Source organism: Aptenodytes patagonicus, chromosome 3 (assembly GCF_965638725.1).
Source record: "Aptenodytes patagonicus chromosome 3, bAptPat1.pri.cur, whole genome shotgun sequence".
In the NCBI taxonomy this organism is placed as follows: domain Eukaryota; kingdom Metazoa; phylum Chordata; class Aves; order Sphenisciformes; family Spheniscidae; genus Aptenodytes; species Aptenodytes patagonicus.
Window position 1 is genome coordinate 119,556,417 of NC_134951.1, and position 15,060 is coordinate 119,571,476.

Genomic DNA, 15,060 nt, shown 5'->3' on the forward strand with positions numbered 1-15,060 from the left:
TAAGGCTAACAAGAGACAAACCAAGAAAGCTTTTGGAGCAATTCTGACTCTTATTCTCCTTGCTGGGAGGAAGTGAGAACTCCCATCTCCAAAATTCTGAAGATACATACACGTGTATAACTTTAAAGATGATGACATCCCTTGTTTTACAAATCCAGATTTACTTGCAAGTAGGTTGTTGCTTCAGCTCAGTCTAACAGTTTTCCGCAGTGGCTGTCTCCACATGAAGCTGTTCACAAGTTTGCCATTTATATTTTAGTCAAAGCTTTAAAAATTAAGAGCAACCACTATGAAAATGCAAGATCAGTGATAAAAATGACACGCTGTACAGCTGAACAATGCATAGCATTTGTGTAACAGTAGCAGAAACTGGTTTATCAGGTTCACCCCAGACATGTGAAGGATAGGTAAACTTTTGAAACATTACAAAATCTAGTGGAGTATTGGCTGGCTTTCTCACCAGAAAAAGAGTACTGGGACTAATGGTAGCAAAATAAAAGCTGCAAAATGTAGGCTGTAACTGGTGTGAGGTGGTGAGATCTCAAAGCTAGCTTGTTGGCTGGTGTGAACGCCCTTTTCTGTGAATCACAGAAAAGTGCTGAAAACCTCCCCAGCTGCTCTAAGCCATGAGACCGAAAGAGGTCAAGGTGTGCCAGAGGACTGGCCTGATCCCAAGCCTGTGCACAAAGGCAGCACAGATAAAGCTACAGACAGGCAGAGGACTGATTAACTAAAATGGGTGAGGCTGTTTTGTCAGTGCTGGCCGCTCTGCTGGCGAGATTGCAGCCACGAAGCTCAGCCACTGTTCACAATCTAGGGAAACTGTGTTGCTGGAAAACAACTGCTGAAGGAATAACCCTCCCTGCTGTCTTGCAACTCTTCCTCTCAGGACCTGACCCTGGGGAGAGTCAGGTGAAATAATTATTAAAATAATCCATGGGGAAGGCTCCCAGTGAGGAAGAGCTGCGCTGCAGTCCCAGGCTGAGTTTGATCATCCTGAACCCAGGCCAGCACTCCACAAAATGCAGCATGTTCCCACTGGGTGCTACTGGCAAGAGATGGGGCACTGTTTTGAGGTGTGACTATCAGTCACTCGAAGACTTAAGTTGCATGAGTTACTGCAGAAGACCATTGGGGCAAAAAGTATCTTTTTGTTGCACCTTGCATTCCTCTGGTCTGAAAAAAATCCCGCTGATTTGCAGGGAGGAAGTCTGGGGCTCCTATGAATTTTGTTAACGATTGCCTTGAGCTGAGACTGTGTTGCAGACAGGCATGCTGCTCCATAAACAGCACCCACCTACTTCCACAGTGGGAAAGTATTTGCCTTTAAAATCTGCTAGTGTTGAATTATGGCCAGTTATGCATTGTATTACAGAACTTTCGTATTTTTAAAGTACAAATAAAAGTGTTAGCATGAGGAGTAAAGTGAGAGCACAGAAATGGTCTCTTTTAGTGTTGGGGAAGCCTGTGGTGTTTCCCTGCTCTCTTCCAGAACAAGATGCAGCTATAACTATTTCTGCTGTTTCCCTTCAAAGTATTGCTCCACAAATAGTTATACCCCTTAAAAATTGAACTGGTTTTTAACGTTATTAAAACAAACCAGAGTTCTAGTATCCTGGGGGCTCAGAACATGAACTGTATTAAGGGATCATATGACACTCAAAAGACTTTTTGGAGACTAAACATCCACCTTTGTTCAGTGGAATTAGAATTACAGAATGGTTTGTGTTGGAAGGCACCTTTGAAAATCATCTAGTCCAACCCCCCTGCCATGGTCAGGGACACCTTCCACTAGATCAGGTTGCTCAAAGGCCCATCCAAACTGACCTTAAACACTTCCAGGGATGGGGCATCCACAGCTTCTCTGGGCAACCTGTTTCAGTGTTTCACCATCTTAATCATAAAGAATTTCTTCCTTATGTCTAATCTAAGTCTATCCTCTTTCAGTTTAAAAGCGTTACGCCTTGTCCTGTCACTACAGGCCCTGGTAAAAAGTCTCTCTCCATGTTTCTTATAAGCCGCCTTTAAGTATTGAAAGGCTGCAGTAAGGTCTCTTAGATTAATGAATGCTAAGAATCAAACAACAAAAGCAAGTGTGATCTTTCAGTGGGTTCCTCTTTTTGGGTGTGGTCCCAGGACTGTGTGCATGCAGTCAAAATCTGTGAAGGTTCTTAGATGCTGTCTGAAATGAGGAGTCTTTTAGGGAATGAGTGTTAAAAGACACCTTCAAAATCCCATTCTTTGTACCCAGGGATGGAAATAACTGGGAGGGTTTTGAATGGAGTAGGCTGATTCTGATTCTGAGACAGGGGGACTGCCTTGCCTGAACAAACTGTTATGTTAGCTTTCTAATTCCTTTATCCTATGGATCCTCTGCAAAGGATCCTGAACCAAGCCAAAGGTCAGGCTGAATTAAATCAAAGTAATTTAAAAGACAGCAGATGAACCAGGGTTTGACATATTCTGAAACACAATTTGTGACTTGTGCATAGGAATCATTGCCTCCAGCTGTGAAGCCGAGATAAAAGTTTATTTTTTTCAAACTCTCTGAAGGACAGAAGGGAGTGATTCAATTAAAGCAGGAAAGGAAAAGCAGCAGTCACCAAAAAAAAGAGAAAAATTCCTCGAAAAAATACACAATGGGAAAGGATACTGTTTAAAGCAAGGGGAACTGCCCTTAATATGTTGTGGCTACTCAGTCACTTATTTCCTGTTTATTTGTGTTTACTTTGTTTTGCAACATGCTCCAGACCTTTAATATTTTCTAACCTAAATAGTTATGGTTATTTTGTCAAATAACTTCACACACAGTAGATGTTTTTGCAGAAACACACATTCAGAAAATGCTTTTTGTTTCAATAAGGAAAGCATTTTACAAACTATTACAGAAACAAAACAAAGATATCTTGTTTTTTCAACTCATGCAGTTGCACAAAATGACTGCACTGCTCAGAGATGTTTTATATTTATTGAGTTAAAACATTTTTTTAAAAGTGTTTTTAAATTAAATATTACAGGCTATGAAGATAAAAAAGTCTGACTGTCAGCATCTCTTTCCCGCTTGTGTGTTTTAAAAACTAATCTCATGCTGCAGGCTCTCCCTCAGCAGTGGCACATGCGCTCTGCCTCTTCTGTCCCGACTGTGCACCTCATGTCCTAGGACATTAAGATCCTGTTCTGTGCCACTGGGAGGGTAAGAGAGCAAGACGATGCAGGGCTTTTTCCATATTTCAGTAAGAAAAGCCCAACAACAAATGGCCTAATAAAATAGCTATTTTAATACAGTAGAATAAAAATAGGAATATAGATAGTGAGTAAATCTTATATCCCTTCAGGTTGGACAGACCCCAGATGGATTTTCCCATGGTGTGCTGTCCGTAAAGAGGCTCTGCCTCTGCTGTGGTGCCTTTTATTTTGCATAACAAACAAAACCAGATATCTTCTCCTGACAGCCTGGACTCTCTCATAATGCTCACCAGTGCAAAGCACAGGCTGTCACGGGGCACTCCAGCAGGTTCCCTTGCAGCAGCTACTCATGCTAATGTACAGGCTGCTCAAGCCCTGCATACGACACCTGGTAGGACAGACATGGTCTGTTCATGGTCACTAACTCTGTGAATACATCATCTTCCACGAGGCTCCCAATGCAGATGCCAAAGGCCCTTGCCACTTTGTCGATAGTGTCCAAAACCAATGGATGGATTCAAACTGTACTGGGAAACAGGAAAATATAAACACACAGCCTAGCGACATAAATCTCAGTTTTCTTAGGGAACTGGGCAAAAGAAATTAAGCATGTTAAAAAATAAAAAGCAAAATTGGCACTAGCTGAGAAGACAGCAGGGAGAGTGACTTGCACAGAATAACACTGAGCTCCTGTCAAAACTTTATGCCCTGGGTGACACTGTCACCTTTATTTGCCCAGTTACAGGTAGGTTACAACCTCAGCCATAACTTTTTGGACAGTAGCTGTATTTAAAAATAGAACCATGGCTTTGCACTAAGAACAGTTTTGCTCATAAGCTCAGGAAGCAGTGAAGCCTTGTGACTCATGGCCATCCTGACTTCATTATCTGCCTATTTCTAAACGTTAATTAACATCTGTAGTATCATACTTTGTTTACTTTGCATCTTATCTTAGGGCTTCATCCTGCAGCCCTTAATTGTATTGTAATCCTTGTGTTCAATAGGACTGTTTGCACGATGGAGGATTATTTGTGTAAATAAATTATTAACTGGAAAGCATGTGTACAGGTCCTCTACAAGTACTCCACTTGGCTGTCCCCAAATCAAGAAGTAATTAGTTATTTGCTAAAGGCCTGATCCAGCATCTGTATCCATCAATGACTAGGTGTTGACTTCAGTATGCTTTAGTTTAGGCTTTAATACTGTGGTCTCTCATCCTCTGGGACCTGGTAATGACTTCCACATTGAATGTCTCTTTCCTGGAGGACAAGGGAAAGTACCCACAGCTGTCATGGGGGAAAAGACCCTGTCTTCGTCCCAAGTCACCAAAGCCTACAAGGCCAATGTGAGTGCACGTTCCTAGCATTTTGCTGAATCGAGGACCTTCATTCCTAAGCAGTAGCAATTTCCAGGGGCGTCACACTTATCACCTCGTGGCCCCTGTTTGTTCACACAGGGGTGTTGTTTATCCACAGTCACCCTCTTTCCTTAATACCTCAAGCAGAACTGACACTGTATTGGAAAGGGGAAGAGCAATGACACATGGGACATCAAAATATGGAGCCATTTGTCTGCTTTCCCATGTTTTCTGTGGAGGAGTGCTGGGGCAAGTCCTGCAGCCCTCTTCTTCTCTAGGGGAGTCCTGCCACGGGTGAACAACTCACTTGGCAGAAAGCCTGTCCCCATAAAGCACCTTCTGAACCTTTTCCCAGGAAGCAATTTAAGGGGTGAAGTCACAGCCCTTCTGTCAGTGGTTTCAGATAATTTGATCAATACTGCAGAGGGCTGGTGTTGCATGCATAGTGCCAGGGTAAGGCACAGAAGCGTCAGGTGAATATATTCCTTTGATGGCGGGGTTTGCAAAACGGTTGAATGCCACGGGTTACAGCACCTTCCCATCGCCAGCTTCAGACAAAGCCTCCTAACTGCATCAGGCTCGCTTGGCAGGAACCAAGTGTGACCTGCTCCAACGGCAAAATACAAAGCCTTTCCCTTGAGCCCCGCGTATCTCATGTCGATAAGTCACACACACTGGGGGCAAAGCCTTCGGCTCTGTCACCTCCGCATCGTGCTGCCCATTTCTTTCTCCTCTTCCCCGCAGGGTATCCGTTGTGTCTGTACTGTGCTACACACCTCACTGGGAGCCAGCCCCACCCAAGAGGAGAGCAGCTTGACCAGGGAAGATGTGGAAAGGAAGGGAGACTAAATTAAGGTAATCAGGCTGAAATGTGCCAGATTATTTGGCACCTTGGGCTCTCTCCAATGTTTATACATTGGATTTATACAGGTTAAAGCAGCCATTCTTCATCTGCCCTGGGCAATGGCTGGACACAGTCCTGGACAACTGGCTCTAGGTGACCCTGCTTGAGCAAGGGGCTTGGCCCATATGACCTCCAGAAGTCCCTTCCCACCTCAACCCCTCTGTGATTCTGTGATCTCAGAGCCAGCTGGGGCAGGTTTCCCTTTGCAGAAGAAAAGTCTCAGCTGGTTCATTAAGTCAGAGAAGCAGTGTTTTTCCCATCTGTGCCCGCAATGCCAGCAGGGAATGTGTTTAGGAAGTGAGAACATGCGGGAGATGTGCAGTGGAGCTCTGCTCCACAAGCTCCCACCTTGGAGGAATTAATTATGGAGTAATATCTTCTGGCAAAGATAGAGGAATTAATTTCAGAACATGACTCAGACACCACAAGGATGGGCTACATCTGGAAAAGGAGGTAGAGCTAAATGACCATGTCTTTTCCAGGACACGAGAACGATGCAAGAAATGGCTGTGTCTAAATTTAACGCTAGCATAAGCAATGTTATTGATAATTAATTTAGAAAATAGAAACAATACATTCCTTTCTAGATCTTAACTCTATTTTCTGTTGTTTGGGTGCTTCATATCTCAGTGTGCAAACAGATAAACATGAACTGCTTTATGAACAGTAAAGTATCGCTTTTACTGCAATTGCCTGTATTCAAAAGGCAAGAAGAAGTAATTATCATTGTTTACATCAGCCATTGCCTTGCAACTATTGTGTTAAGAGAACATGTCCTAGGATAATCAGTGTTTTATAACTGTGTTTTTTCCTTCTAAAGCGTCTAATCTTTGTGTCTTCTATTTCTTGTGGTGTGACCAAGTCTTGCACAAAGGCAGATAAAAGCTTAAAGCTGGGAAACAGGTGAAGAGTTTGGGAGAGCTGAGAGTTTGGAAGGAGTTATATTTGTCTTTAATCATATTCATATTGCAATGAATAGACATGGCTTTATTATTTTCCCAGAGAAAATGCCACATCATATATTGCACTTCTAAGTTATCTAATGTAACAACAACAGTATCTTGGATAAGGATAGCAAAGGAAGTATGGGGTATGAAGGCTGGATGATAAGGGAATACCAGAGAGCACAGATAGAATATTCTTCAAGTAGAAGCAGCAGTTTTCCTGGACAAGTTAAAAAAACCCGTAAGACCAGTCTCTCAATCCAAAATGCATGTGCATTTTCTTTCTTACTTGTCAAAGTGGTGAACAATGGTTAATTTTGAGTTTGTAATGTAAAGAGAATTTGGTAAAAATCTCTGGAAAAAGAAATCACTTGTCTCAGATTCCATGTTATACTTTTACTTGATAGACAAAGAAATGTAAATGAAATGCCTGATTCACCAGGGGAATGTGTTCTGCGTTTCATCCGGGAGCAAGATGAGATAATTTTAAATCCCAGAGCTGCGTCACAGCACATATATGCAATATCACTTTAAGGATGAACAGAAGTGCACATCATGCCCCTTCCTTTCAATATTAAACATGCATATTGTTTGCTGTGATGGCACCATAGAGGAGTGTACTTTTATGGACTTTAATAGTAGTTTCACTCTTTTCACCATATTTTTATTCTTTTCACCCCACAGTCAGGCCACTTGCACCCCTTGGATGCCTCTGCTCCTCCAGAGCAAGGATGTAGACAAACAAAACAACCTGCTTCGAAGAAAAGTACACAAATGTTGAAAGGTAAAAGGAAAGCTGACATGGCAACTTAGGCAGCTTTTAGACTGCAGAAAGCTCAGTAAGTCTCATTAGACCCCTCCTAGAAATCTCAGAACTTGAATCCAGCACTTGGGCTCTGTGGCTCCAGCTGTGCTGGGCCAGCACTTGAGAGCGGCATCCTGGCCACTGTGCTCTGTGGGCTTAAGAAAAGCAACCAGGATATGAGTTGTAGGCAGTGATGTCTCCTGCTCATGCTTCCTCCATGTGACAGGCAGGCAGTTGGGTGTCTCTGTTGTTTCACAATGACTTACAGACAGCCTCTGTGAAGACTTACCACTACCTAATGGCCCAGGTGGGTTTAACTCCTAGTACAGAGCACTATTTCACCCCAAGCGGATCTCTGCTCTGCAGCAATGCCACGGATTTTCCTAAGGGACTGCTCTTTTAAAATTTGGTTTATAAATACAGTCTCCTCTCCGCTTAAGGAGATTGTATTTATACAACCTGTCATAAAAACTGCCAGCAATTTTCTGTAGAGAGGAGGAGAAAGAATAAGAAGAAGGAAGAGGAATGTTAGCATTAGGACTTCAGTTACCAGTGTGACAGGCTTAGCAAGTACAAAAATGTAGGATTTGATTGCAAATTTGTGGCGGTCAGTCCCAGAGCTGTTGCACAGAGGCATATTCTTTTGGATACTGCCAGTAACAGGTACATGTGAAGAACTGAGAAAATGGTGCTTGATTCTAGGATTCAAGTTATTGTCAGCACAAAATGCACACCTTCAAATGCCAGGAGTTTTCTGGTGCAACACGGGCAAGTTCCTTCAGCTGCAGGGAAACTGTGCTGATGGCCAGCTTGGGGATGAACCTCCGATACATCTGTCTTTTTAATCCCCAGTTCAGCCTATCTGCTTGCCATGGTGTTTCTAAATTTACTACTTTGGCAGTTATCTTGTTTGATCTCTTCAGTTCTTCCTCATACATCCAAAGTGTGAAATAGCTTTTTCACCTTTTAAATTCACCAGTCAGGAAATAAGTGACATTTTACTGGCACACTTTTAATGAACTAGTCAGCATCAACACTTTTTTGCCAGCTGACTGGCACAGACCTATCCCAAAACAGGAAGCAGATTCTTGCCTAAGTATTGCTGCACAGAAGTTGCTAAGTCAACACTGGCAAGGTCTGGTGGATGTTAATTTGGTGTGATAATACTTGTGAGCAATAGGCATCTGGGGCACACCTGCGGAGGAGCCTGCAGTGGGTGGCCAGGAATCCTCATGAGAAACCATGCCTTGGTTTCCAGAAGCTGATCAAGAAAAGGTCTGAAATGTTGTCTTCCAGATAACAAAAAATGAGTTAGGGATAGGTTTTAAAAACCATCATATGCTCCTCTTGCCCCAAGCTGGAGTGCCGGTGAAAGACTGCAAACTTGGGAAAGACCACTTTGAGGAATGCTCGAAATCTCATGGTGAATTAAACAATTCTGCTTCTTTTTCATCAAAACCTCAGTCCTGTTCTCCTTGACCTCACTGGCAAAACTCCCTCTGTTTCTAACATGGACCAGAACCAGCATCAAAAATTTGTGCTGCCTTATACAAGCCTTGCCACAGGGCTGTGTTGCTGGAAGTAACTGCTTTCTCATAGTTCCCAGAGTGGCCTGCACAATTCCCAAACTGAAAGAAACCGCAGCTACAGCAGAGCTCTTTTCCCAGCAAACAATTCAGCTCATTTGGTTATTTGCATAGGTTGCAAATAACTGGGCTTGTAGTCAGACATACACAATGGGGAAGGAAATAGATAAAGACAGAGGCTGAAGAGGCTAAAGTTTACGGGGGGGGGGGGGGGGGGGGGGGCGAGGCAGAAACAAGACAAAACCAACAAACCCCAAACCCTTTGTTTGATTTTGTTGTCTGTCTACACATCTTTGGAGTTCAGCTGCAGACAGTTAGCATCTAAAATTGTGATAAGATCTTGTATTTTCTTAGATTTTTTCAAAGCTGTGGAAAGGGTTCACTTGCCAAATTTAAGCCCACAGACATAATCTCAGCAACAGCTTTTTTTGTGTTCCCACCATACAAAACAAAGGCAGCTATATTTATAAATAGATTTTCTTGTCGTGGTGGGTGACTTCAAAAAGCATGATCTCTCTGTCCCTGGGAAACAGCTGCCAGCTGATTTTCTTCTCATCCTTGCAGAGCAAGGGAGGAGTGGCAGCCTGGCTGCCCAACTTTAGGAGAAGAATTGGAGCTGCCAGACCCAGGTCAGTGCAGTTCAAGCCACTAATTATAAATACTGTCTTTTTGTGTATTCAGGGAAGCCGTGACTGTTTCCTTGACTAAGAATATCAGCTCCAGTTTCCTGAAGCCACGTAGATATTTTACACCTCACAGGCAAAAAGACCCTCAGGCAGGCAATGATCTCGCCACGCTTTGCCCAGGGACAACACAGGGCACAAACATCGTATTACCCAAGAAGAAAGGGATGCTTTTAATGGTAAGATTTGTTCCACTGCACATAATACCCATCTACAGCCAAGCATCTCCTTTACTCTCCCCTCCTCATCAAGGGAGGAGAAATGATTTCTAGAACAGGGTTATTCTGAATTGTTTAGGTGTTTCCCTTAGAATGTAATAAGCAGCAAGTCAGACATGCTTGTTGCCCTCCACTGACTGAAAATCTGCTCAGCTTACTTAGACCCAGGAGCCTACACTGTTGGCATTTCAAGTAGAGATAGATGAATCTCTCCTACTGCTCCATGAACGCAAAGCCCACCTCATTGCAAACATGAACTCAAACTTTTCCAAGGTCAGCTATGTCCTCGTAAGGTGCTTAGGGAGCCAGTTTCCAACAAGAAAGCTGGAAGAAACTAGCCTCTGTTTTAAGGAGATTATCTTCAACAAAGATTTGTCAAGCTGAAGTACAGCAAAGGGTGAAGCCAAGGCATGTGTTCCTGTGACCCAGTTACCTTCAGGAAACCCAAGCAGGACAGAGAGGATTCTGGCTTCTAGCTACAGGAGAGCAGCTGAGCATTAAGACATAGTAACCTATAATTAATTTATTCCCCCGAAGGATAATTACTAGCATTTTTTTTGCTGCAAAGTAGCAGCCTAATATTGGTGCTGATTTTAATTAACTAGCCAATGGGAGGCAGGATGGGCTGAGGAGAGATTTCATACAAAAGTTAATTAATGCACTGACCTAATTTAAAGTGTTCCTTAAGTGGAAATTGGGGGGAAGTTGACATCAACCAGTTATGGATCTTTTAGCATCCATATTACCGGTCATATAATGAGTCCTCCCATGTGATCCACAGCACTTAAATTAGCAACCTAGCAGAAATTAGTGAACGCACAAGAAATAAGGAAGTAATTCCCAAGGCAAACATAATTCCTTCTTCATCAACACACCTGAGTTAGAAGAGGAAAAAGCCCTTCTTGTTCAAACCAAGCACCTGGTTTACAGCTGAGCTCAGCTCAAGGCATGTGATGGGTGATATGGGCTCTGCTGCTTAGCCAGGAGGCAGATCTGAGTAGCACCAGTCCGGCTGAACCATGTAGTGGGACCAAGCCAGTGCCCAGCACGTGGGAGCAGAGCTCAGTACCTTTGTTCAGTGTTACCTGTAAGAGCTGTACTCCTGGGGGACAGTATTTTGCACCTCGTGGAAAATGTGCTGGGTTTGCAGAAGCATCCTGATGATAACTCGTTATTTCTTTAATGAGACTATAACTATCTCTGGGTTTCTTCCTTTTGTTCTTCCCAGATCTGCTTTAATCATATGTGTCTCAGATTAATAACTTTTGCTTTGATTTATTTTCCCATTACTGAAAATAAGACACTTCAGGATTTTATTTAATCTTTTTGTTTGTTTGGGAAATAAAAGATGATTTCTCTTACTGATCATCTGTAAATTCTTCATATAAAAGCAGATTTCTCTTCATCTCCGAAAACCAGGGCCCTCTGTGATTCTTGCCTTGGGCCCACAATTATTTATAACCACCAAATCACTTTTGCAAACTGATGCCAATGAATGCAGGACATTGATTATTGCCTTATTATTCTTCATGGGCTGTGTTTTGCTTGGCACTGCCCCTGTGTTGAAAAGTTAGCCATCTGAGCAGGCAGAATAACCACACTGTGGGAGAAAGGAGGTTTTAGTTCACTCCTATTTCACAAGAAGGAATCTGAGGCACAAGGACATGAAATGACTTTACCAAGGTCACAGTAGTGCAGAGTTAAACCATCCCATCCTTTGCCCATTCCTCAGCATTACATCATCTTCCTCTCAGCTGGCAAAGTCCAGCTGGGATTATTGCAGTTGGAAGGGCACAGAAAGACATAATTTTAAAATTAGTGTATCAGGTTAACTACAGTCTTGTAAGAATCTCTTCCTTTTCATAAACAGGTTTGTCAAGGTGGTTGGGAGTCAGATCCTGTACCCAAATTTTGTGAAACATTGATTCACCAGGCAAGCAGCTCTGTTTGAATCACTGCAAATCACTGAATCACTGAAACAAACTATTATCTGGCAGCTGAGCATCACATCCTTGTTTAGGTCACTCCATAGATAAGCGGTGGCTTATACACTCTAAGTGGAGCCTCACAGCCTTTTCTAGGTCACTTCACAAAAAACCATATGAAACTCTTCTGCAAATCACAGCCTAATGTTTTGTTGGAAGCCTGAGGCGACTCCTTCCTGGGAGGCAGGAATTACACACCCTTGGAATCTGACTTCTCCCTAAAATGCAGCCCAATCCTAGGTGGAGAATATGTTTAGACCTTTCTGAATCCTATTAAAACCCCTTTTTGTCAAGGATACGCCAAATATCTCTTTTCTCTTTTTTTCTGCAGGAACGTGTAAATAAGGCATGTTGTCCAGTTGGCATTCAAAGAACACCAAAGCTGGAAAGGATTAATGAATTGTGGCCCTGCCTTTAGCACCTGATTTGGGTAGGGGAGGCAGGTTCCTACAAGAGAAGGGAGAGCCACATACAGCTTTCTTAAGGAGTTGATCAGTGTTTGTAAATAGTCTTGGGCTTGGGGGAGGCTTTAGCTTCTTGTTGCTGAGATTTTGTCCCGAATAAGGGACCAATGGCTTTCAAAGAAGAGCCTGAAGGACTTAGGTGCTGAGTCCTGGGTGATAGGGAAAGTAGGCTGCCCACCTTCAGTTATCTATTTTACTCTTTAAATATTGCTGCTGTTCCCTTTCCCCTTGCTGTATTGAATATTCTACCGTTTTATCTAGTTTTCCTCTCTTTCTTCCCTGAATTGAGATGCTCCTGCTGCCTGCTTCTGGTCCCCTTCATCCTTCTGCACTGGGGGGTGGCTGAGGACCAAAGCTGTGCTGTGTGTCTGTGGTAGCCTTGGTGCGAGAGGCTTCCAGCCTGTGCTCTGCTGTGCTGCAAGACCGCTGTCTTGCATCTCTTGGGGTATGTTTGATTTCCATCAGTTCCTTCTTCCTGGCCTCTGGAAGCACAGGAGAAGAGGGCCTGGCCTTTGGTAGGGCACAGCTGATCCCTTCTCCTTTGAGGCTATACACACTAAGCAGGATTAGAAGTCATGTGGGTCAACATGCCCCAGCCATGTCTAAAAGGCAATACTAGTTGTTCTGATAGCTGTTGCCTGCCCTCAAAGGAGGTGATGTGTCTGCACTAAGGAAACCAAGATGTGGTCTTGTTGGGCACATTCACTTTTTGAGGAAGATTTTGCTGTGGCAACCACCCTCAGAACAAGACAACTCTCACCTGCCAGGTAGGTAAGCATGCTGCTGAGACCTATTCTCCATGGGGCTGCTGATGTCCTACCTTGCACATCCCATCTCTCCTCTTGGTTCCTGCCTGCACGCCTTGCACACTCGTCCTCCCCTCTCGAGAAGCACACCCCATGATCTCTGTCACTAAAACTGGGGAGTATTGAGTGGTGGTGTCCACGCCTATATGGGGAGCAATGCTCTCCCGCCTTCTTCCACAAGTACTTCCCGAACACTGGACCTTTGCCCCATGATGCTTGTTTGGGCTTAGCTCCACAGCGGTCTCCTTCAGCATGTCCTTGCACAAGATTTCTGTGAATATGGCTGAGCTAACCTGGCCCTGGAAAAAGACATCCTTCAATGATGCTTCTTGTCTTTATTACAGGTTTTGTATTTTTTGTTTACATGGTGATGCTTGATGAACCTCTTAGCTCAAAGAAATACTATCTCCCACCCCTCCATGAGGGATACAGGGGAACTGAATAGGCAGCTGCTAAGAGATTCCTGGCAGAGGAACTTGCCCTTGGCACCCTGACTCAAGGCACGTGATGCTTGGCTCTGTCTACACACACCCACTTGCGTGGATGCTATGTGGCTTGTTTGCAAATACTGGTGACTCCAGCTGAAAGGTGCCAAGTGCTCACAAGTATCCAGCAGGATGTTGTTGGTGACCTCCTTTGTGAAGAATGTCCCATCGTAGGTGCCAGCAACAAAGTCCTGGCATGACCAGGAGGCAAAAGGACAATGTAATAGTAGTCTCCAACCTCTTGAAGGGCAGTTGAAAAGATGACAGAGCCAAACTCTTCTCAGTGGTGGCAGATGGTGTAACAAGAAGCAAAGGTCACAAATTGTGGCTTGGGAGGTTCAGGTTGGATGCCAGGGAAAAACTTCCTCATGGGTAAGGTGTGCAGCCCTGGGACAGATCACCAGAGGGGTCGGGGAAACCTCCATTCTTCGAGGGGGTTCAAGTATCTCCTAGATAAAGCTGCAGCTGACCTGATTTAGCACTGGCAATTGTCCTCTTCTGAGCAGGAGGTTGGAATGGAGACTTCCAGAGGTCCCTTCCAACCAAATACTCATATGATGACAATCTCACCTGTTGGCATGTGCTGCGGGAAGACTGAGGGTGGAGCCTGTGACTGCCAAGTCTGACAAGCCCATGTAGTGGGAGGAAGGAAGAACCCAAATGGCAGCAGATTCCAGCTGACTCCCAGGCAGCTCACATGCTGTTGCACCAGCAAGCAACCCCTCTGGCCTTTCTCTAGACACGGGGCAGCTGCAAGGACAGGTCTGTGCTCTGAAAACACCTCTTGCAGCATGGGATGTACTAGAGCTACGAGCAGACAGACAAGATATTTGCCCTCTTCTGATGCTGTCATGAGGGGCAGGGGGGGAAAAGAGCTGAAGAGCATCATGACCAGTGAACCTGACTTTATGTACTAGTAAAAAATCAATGTGAAAGTCCAAGTGTTGATTAAAACCAATCGTACGATCCTTACCCTCCCTGTCCATATCTTACCCAAGTCTGTCCAGTACCTATGCATGTGTACCTGCTTAAAGTTTATGCTGACATGTAACATATTAACTTCTATAGCTAGTCAAGGATAATGACTGCAATAATTCAGAAGTTGTATTACCTCCAGAAATGGAATACCATTCCCAGAGATATGCAGCACATTACCTAGAACCTATTCTGGACTTAATTTGTCAAAAAATTGTATTTAAATGCATTTTAAAAAGTAGCTATTGTATTATATCATTATGGATTGCTAGTCTCTTTGGCATTCAGTATAATGAATCAGTGGTCAGTTATTTCTTGGCAGGAAGTAAAATGACTGTCTTTGAATCATATTTGAAATAAGACAGCATGTACAACCTAAAAGCTTAATGGGCAAGAGACCATGTAAACAGTATGTCATTTTACTTTTTTTTTTTTGGGGGGGGGGTTGTAGCTTAATTTAAAGTGTGCTAGGCCTTTGAGGAAGGAATTGGAGCACTACGGAAGCAGCATGTGTTACTGGGAGGCAGTTGTATGTTAGTCCTTGGTTTTGGGAAGATGGAACCTTATCTGTAATTTTAAATACACAAAAATGTATTTTCAAGGGGAAAATTCAGATGAATCCTGCATCTTGTAGTTACACAAGGGAACTGGATGGGTAACTG

The 15,060-nt window shown here is 43.6% G+C and overlaps 1 protein-coding gene across 6 annotated transcripts in view; it reads left to right on the forward strand.

Moving 5' to 3' along the window:
• Window positions 1-15,060, forward strand: part of SHLD1 (shieldin complex subunit 1) — a 97,303-nt gene that overhangs the window by 6,829 nt on the left and 75,414 nt on the right. For 4 of the 6 annotated variants that reach the window (XR_012995049.1, XM_076334943.1, XM_076334950.1 and 1 more), the window contains 2 exons: window positions 5,288-5,398; window positions 7,076-7,175. The exons of 1 other annotated variant lie outside the window; for it this stretch is intronic. The gene's annotated coding sequence lies outside the window, so the exon portion shown is untranslated. The remainder of the gene's footprint in view (window positions 1-5,287; window positions 5,399-7,075; window positions 7,176-15,060) is intronic. One more of the 6 variants, XM_076334944.1, reaches the window with a different exon arrangement.